Genomic DNA, 7,648 nt, shown 5'->3' with positions numbered 1-7,648 from the left:
GTGGTCTAGAACAGACATCTGTTCTCTCACAGTTCTGGAGGCCAGATGTTCAAAATCAAGGTGTTGCCAGGATTGAATCCTTCTGGAGGGTCTGACGGAGAATCTGTCCCATGCCTCTCTCCTAGACTGTGGCAGCTCTGGTAATCCTTGGTGTTCCTTGGCTTATAGCTGGGTCAGTCCAATCTCTGCCTCCATCTTCACATGGCCACCTTCTTTGTGTCTCTGTGTGTCCTCTCCTTGTCTTAGAATAACACAAGTCACTGGATTTAGAGAACACCTTAAATCCAGGATGACTTCATCTCAAGATCCTTAATATATCTGCAAAGACCCTCTTTCCATATAGGGACACATTCTGAGGTTCCAGGTGGACATGCATTTGGGGGAAACGCTATTCAACCCAGTATAGTTGGCTATTGCACTTCTTTGAATATCTGTTCCTTCACCTATACAAGGCAGATGATAACACTTACCAGTAAGATCAAGTTTAAAAAAAAATGCCCATAACACTTAAATGTTAAATGTGAAATGCCTGTATACTTAAAATTATCCATCCTGAAATGTCAATAATGCCAACATTGAGAAACACTCAACTGAAGCCCATCAACCTTTCTCTGACCTTAACATGATGTCCAGTACATAGTAACTGCTTAATAAGAATCACCTCCCTTTTCTTCCCTTTGGCGGGGTGGGGGTGGGGGCTCAAGGGGGAGATATGGGTGAAAAGAGAAGAAATAAGTATACTGTCCACTTGAAAATCCTTTGAAAAGGTCCAGAGAGACTGGCTATGAATTTGCCCCAAAGGATAATGATTAAAGAACCCTTCTCTATACAGAGTCATGGAAACAATGCAATTCTCCAGGGATTTAAGTTGGGTCTGGTCTTATTAATAATTCCTTTAAAATGTACCTGGAAATTCAACTTCACAGATTAATCTCTAGGCATGCATCTGACATGAAGTTTATCTCTGCTAGAAGACCAAGACAGTGGACCCAAGAGACCTCCCAGAGGCTCTGCTCCAGGTCAGAGAAGAGTGGATGGATGTCAGCTGAAGGGTTTCTCAACATTGGCACTATTGAAATTTGGGACCAGACAATTCTTTGTGATAGGGGGGGACCATCCTGTGCATTATAGGATATTTAGTAGCATCCCTGATCTCTACCTACTAGATCCATTAGCAACCCCAGCCATGACAATTGAAAATATCTCCAGACATTGCAAATGTCCCACGAAAGAGGGCAGAATCACCTCTGGTTAAGAACCACAAATTTAGGATAAGAACAGGGAAATTGTCATTTCAGGAGAGCATGATGAGAATAAACTTGAATTGATCAATTTTTGCCATGCAAGTGGACAAGAGTTACAATGTTGAATAACATCAACAAAAAGGGTTAATACATATTGAACAGTCCTACTATATGCCAGACACTGAGCTAAGTACCAGGCATACATTATCCTATTATAGGTGAACCATCCTACCCAGCTGACCTTTTTAATGTTTACATTTCCTCTACAATATGAGTAATAATTGTGAACTTAAATCAAGAAATTGCCATATGGTTGTCATTGAGCTAAGCTGTTTAATTCATTATCTCATTTAATACTCACAGCTACTCCTACAAGGTAAGTGTTTTTTTAATCTCTGTAGACAGATGGGAAAACTGACTCCCAGAAAGGTTAAATAACTTGTCCAAAGTCACAAAGGTAGGACACAGCTGAGTTGGTATTCAAATCTTCCTCTATCCCAGAGTATATTCCCTTAACCATATACCAAACAATCCACACACTCCATATTCCTTCTTCAGGCTCATCATCCCTTATTATCTTTGGCAAGGTCTCCCTAGTTGATATCTAATCTCTTTGGAACATCTCCCCTGCTTTGGTCCCAGGGCATCGGGGATGAGGTATATTCCAATATTCCACTGGGACTGACTTGTACTCCCTAGCTCGGGGACAGAGAGGTCAACTGCAAGTGTTGGTGGATAGTGCTTGCTTGAAAGGCAAAGGCAAGACTTTGCTATTCCCCATCTCCTGACCAAAGCAGACATAATGAATCAGTGATGCTATGTTTTGTTTTGTTTTTTTCCTACTGAGGCTGAATGTGCTCATCATCCTTCTTGAGACTTTAAGCAACCACTACTAAGCAATTCTATTTGGCATATAAGACAAAACTATTACCCACTGAGACTCTTTTCAAATATCCTGTTCTTCCTACAGATGAGTGATACTTCCTGGAGGATGAGAGAATCAATTCAGTCAATGACTTGGACTTCACTCTCATGGGGCTCTTCAGCCACTCAGGGTCGCATCTGGTCCCGTTCTCCCTTGTGGCTATCATATTCACTGTGGGCCTTCTGGGCAATGCCATCCTGCTCTTCCCGATCCACACAGACTCCAGGCTCCACACGCCCATGTACTTCCTGCTCAGTCAACTCTCCCTATTGGATGTTGGCTTTCCACTGGTCACCATCCCCAAGATGGCAGCTGACTTCCTGCAGGGAGAGGTTTCCATCTCCTTTGGTGATTGTGCAGTTCAGATGTTCTTCCTAATGCTGATGGGTGTCTCTGAGGGTGTCCTGCTATCCCTCATGTCTTATGACCGCTATTTACCGTGTGCCACCCCCTACATTATCCTATGCTCATGAGACATCAGGTCTGCCTGGTCATGGTGGGCACCTCCTGGTTGTCAGGTGTGCTTGTGGCCTCCATCCAGACCTCCATCACCCTGCACTTCCCCTACTGTGCCTCATACACTGTGGATCACTTCTGTGAGCTGCCTGTTCTGCTGAAGCTCTCTTGTGCAGACAACTCTGCTCATGAGTTGTCGCTGTCCATCTCAGGGGTGCTGATCTTGCTGCTGTCCCTGTCACTCATCACCACCTCCTACAGCCATGTGTTGAGAGCTGTTCTCCACATGTACTCGGCCGATGCCTGACACAAGGCCTTCACCACCTGCTCCTCGCACATCACTGTGGTGGGGCTCTTTTATGGGGCAGCCATGTTCATGTACATGGTTCCAGGTACCTACCACAGCCCACAGCAAGCCAATGTGGTCTCCCTCTTCTACAGCCTTGTCACCCCCACACTCAACCCCCTCATCTATAGCTTGAGAAACCGAGAGGTTCAAATGGCTTTGGTCAAGGTCCTAGGAAGAACTGGCTTTAGGTCAAAGAGATGACCTCATGGAGGATTCTAGGTTTTTCGGGACCCTCCCTTACAGTTGAGGCCTGTCTCTTTTGCATTTCATGTGGTGCAAGGTTGGAAGCATTGTAATATATTGAACAAGGACACAGACAGCCTGAGTTAGAATCCCAGCTCCCCTACTTCCTAGTTGGGGGACCTTGGATATGTTGCCTAAACTCCCTGTGCTTTAGTTTCTTCATCTGTAAATAAGACAATAACAGGAAGTACTCACAGGGTTGTTGAGGGTGTATGCTGTGATAATAGAAACCCTGTTGGATTTATAGATAAAAGTTTATCGCCCATATAAATTCCAGTGTAGGTCATCTCTGATACCATACTATTCTATCCTGATACTCTTCTGTAGTCAAGTTCTGATACTTTATTGTATTACTGTTACCATAAGTAATACAGTATTCTATAGGTATCATCCCTGATACCTATAACAACTCCTTTTCTCCTCCCAGACCTACTTTTTCTCTTGGGGATTTATAAAAAACAAAATAGTGAACCCAATCACTTAAACAAGAGGAGGGGCTGTTCCCTTGGGTCTTTTATTATTATTATTATTATTCTTAAACAGAAGGAAAGTTTTACTAAAATAATGTTCACCCAATAGCTTGTGGGTATTTTGGCCACACATTTGGGTCCTGGCTTACTCCCCATTCTTACACATTTATGCACAGTGAGTGATGGGCCTGGGATACAATCTCTGGAATCCAAGTAAGAAAGGAGATATAGGGGTTAGTGCTCTGGCAGTGATGCTCTAAAGATCCCTGCCCATGTTGGTTCTCAGCAGTATCTTTGTTTGAGTCACAATTTTAGGTTTCACAGAAGTGGAAGACTGTTGCTCAAGATGACCCTGGTTGGACAGTCCAAGCACGTGTTACTTTTACTGTCTCAATTACTATGAAGCAGAGATATAAGATGGCGAAGCCCACTCTTATCTGAATGTCAAGGCCATCTAAGATTGGATGCTGCCTTTTTTAAACTTTTGTTGTCATCACCATTGGGTACAAGAGTTAAGATTACTCAATTAAAGATTTCCAGAGGAAACATACATCCCTGATCTTTATCTTTGCAGAGATATTTACCAAATGTATCTTTAGATTAGGAATCAGAGCTGTTCTTGTGCATATGAAGGCTGAGTTGACAAGTCATCCTAAGCATTTTGAACGATGGGTGCCAATCTACGTGTGTGTCGAGAAAAGGGGTTATTGATTGGGAGCTTTTAAGTATTTGAACTATGTCATAAAGCCCACATCTAAGTCCAAGCTCCATTTTCAGAGCTGTCTGGGACCAGTCAATATAGGTATCAAGAATGATACCTATAGAATACTGTATTACTTATGGTAACAATAATACAACAAAGTATCAGAACTTGACTACAGAAGAGTATCAGGGTAGTATAGTATGGTATCAGAGATGACCTACACTGGAATTTATATGGGCGATAAATAAACTTTTATCTATAAATCCAACAGGGTTTCTATTATCACAGCATACACCCTCAACAACCCTGTGAGTACTTCCTGTTATTGTCTTAATTACAGATGCAGAAACTGAAGCACAGGGAGTTTAGGCAACATATCCAAGGTCCCCCAACTAGGAAGTAGGGGAGCTGGGATTCTAATTCAGGATCTGTATCCATGTTCAGTATATCACAATGCTTCCAACTGGCAAATGCTCCTGAAGACTAGAAAGGAAATTGTAAAAATCAAGGTAAGGAGATATAGCATGGTAGTGAGAATTCTCTTGTCTCCTCCTGGCTACAGTCATTCTTGGGCAGATCACTCTGAGGTCATAGGTGAAATGAAGGTCAGACCCTTTTCGTGGTCTTGCTGCTCTCAGGACTAGGCAAGTGAGTGTGGTGGGGAGGGTATATTTTACAAACCAGTAAGAACAAACCAGAGGACCTGAATCTTCCCTGTGGCCCTTCTTTTTTCATTTCTACCCGTGCTCCTCCCAGATCCAGTAAAGCTTCCCTGAAGTTACAAAAAATAGACTGGATGTGTGTATATTTCTCCCCAAACTTGAGATACTTTTAAAGAAACATTTCACTATGGTGGATACAGTGAAGGGAACATAAAAAGGAGTAAGGTTCAGTGGGGCTGATTAGGTTTTTTAAATTTTTTATTTAAATTCAATCAGCCAACAGGATCGGAGTCCCTCATCGGGCTCTTGCTCAGTGGGGAGTCTGCCGCTCCCTCTGCTTGTGCTCTCTCTCTCTCTGACAAATAAATAAATAAAATCTTTACCAAAAAAATCTCTCTTTCCCTCTTCCTCTGCCCCTCCCCACCCGTTTCCACCCACACTCTCTTTCTCTCAAAAAAATAAAATAAAATAAAAGATGAGTTGCTCCACCATAAAGTGCACACATTTTTGCTTGAATAGATTTTGCCAAAGTATCCTGAAAAGATTGCCACCCACGGAGGAGAGTGGTCATTTTCCCAACTATGTCACCAACATTTTGAATGATAAAACTTCAAAATTAGCCAATTTCCTGAAGGAAAAGTATATTTATTGATTGTTTTACTCTCAATATCCTCAATTTCTAGTGAGGATGAGCATCTTTTCATAAGTTTATTGACCATTCAAGTTTCCTTGGCTATGGATTTCTTACAAAAATATGAAAAGCAAGTGATGAAAATACTAATCATAAGAAAGTTGGCATGTCTACCTCAATATCAGAAAAAGCAGACTTGAAAGCAAGGAGAATTACCGGAGATAAAGAAGGACATTTCATAACGATAAAAGGGTCAATTCATCAAGAAGATAATAAATATAAGCATAGAGGAATTCATTCCTCAACCCCACTCACAGTGACACCCACCCTCTTTCATGATGTTTGATCCAACCCAAGCACTAGCAGATGCTAATGTTTCAAAATCAAGTGGATCATTCCCAAGATTCTCCAGAGGCATATTTCACCACTGGGGGTCTAACCAGGCCCTTATTTCTTTCCTCAAGCTTCAAAGCCAGGCACTGCCCACTGGCACTCTGCAGCATCCCAGAGCAAAGCAGTTTTGCTCCAAAGCACAAAAGTAAAACCACAAAATTGAAATCAATAAATGTTTAAAGAAATAACTACCAAATGAAATATTACATCAATTTCACTAATTGTTGACTTTAATGTTTATAAAAATGATAATACAGTCCACAAAAAAAAAAACAAAACCCTGCACACAAATATTCAGAGCAACTTTATTTGTAATAGCCAAAAACTGGAAATGACCCAAATGTTGTTCAATGCGTGAATGGTTGAACAAACACCAGTACACCCATACAATGATATTCTACTCTGTACTAGTTTGCTAAGGCTAACTGAATAAAGTACCATAGACTGGGTCATTTAAACAACAGAAATTTATTTTCTTGCAGCTCTGGAAGCCAGAAGTCTGAGATCAAAGTGTTGGCAGGGTTGGCTCCCTCCAAGGGCCATGAGAGAAAGGTCTGTCCCAGACCTTCCTCCTTGGTTCATAGATGTCTTCTCCTTGTATCTTCATATCATCTTTTCTCTGTGGTTATCTCTGTGTGCAAATGTCCTCTTCTTATAAGAACACCAGTCATATGGGATTAAGGTCCAGCCTAATGAACTCATTTTAAACTTGCTATCTCTGTAAAGACCCTATCTCCAAATAAGGTCATAGTCTGAGGTACTAGGGGTTAGAACACTGACATATGAATTTGGAGCGGGGGGCACAATTCAGCCCATGATATACCCAGTAATAAAAAAGGAACAAAATGCCATGATACATAGAACAACTTGAGTGGATCTCCAGGGCATTATGCTGAGTGCAAAAACAAAAACAAAACAAAGCCAATCACCAAAGGTTATATACTGTGTGATTCCATGTCTATGATATCCTCAAAATGACAATTTTATGCACGCCTGTGATAAAATTGCATACAACTATATAGACACATTGTACTAATATGAAATCCTTGATTCTGATATTGTACTATACTTCTATACAATGTAACTACTAGATGAAATTCAGTGGAAGGTATGCGGAATTCTATGTATTATTTTTGAAACTTCTTGTGCATCTGTAACTATTTCAAAATAAGTTGAAAAAACAAAAAATTCACTTTGGTAATAAAGACTCATTCTCGGGGTGTCTGGGTGGCTCAGTTGTTAACCGTCTGCCTTTGGCTCGGGTCATGATCCCAGGGTCCTGGGATCGAGCCCCACATGGGACTCCCTGCTCAGCGGAAAGCCTGCTTCTCCCTCTCCCACTCCCCCTGCTTGTGTTCTCTCTCTCACTGTGTCTCTCTGTCAAATAAATAAATAGAAATCTTAAATTAAAAAAAAGACTCATTGGGCGCCTGGGTGGCTCAGTTGGTTAAGCGACTGCCTTCGGCTCAGGTCATGATCCTGGAGTCCCGGGATCGAGTCCCACATCAGGCTCCCTGCTCAGCACGGAGTCTGCTTCTCCCTCTGACCCTCCTCCCTCTCATGCTCTCTGTC

The 7,648-nt window shown here is 41.8% G+C and overlaps 1 pseudogene; it reads left to right on the top strand.

Annotated features, from left to right (window-relative positions):
* The first annotated feature begins 951 nt into the window (after positions 1–951).
* Positions 952–3,175, top strand: LOC118005580 (annotated as a pseudogene).
* Positions 3,176–7,648: the final 4,473 nt, after the last annotated feature.

The sequence above is a fragment of the Mirounga leonina genome, unplaced genomic scaffold (genome assembly GCF_011800145.1).
Source record: "Mirounga leonina isolate KUSES-001 unplaced genomic scaffold, KU_Mleo_1.0 Mir_94, whole genome shotgun sequence".
NCBI classification, from domain to species: Eukaryota; Metazoa; Chordata; class Mammalia; order Carnivora; family Phocidae; genus Mirounga; species Mirounga leonina.
The sequence above is the reverse complement of the archived record's forward strand: the minus strand, read 5'-3'. Positions and strand labels throughout refer to the sequence as shown.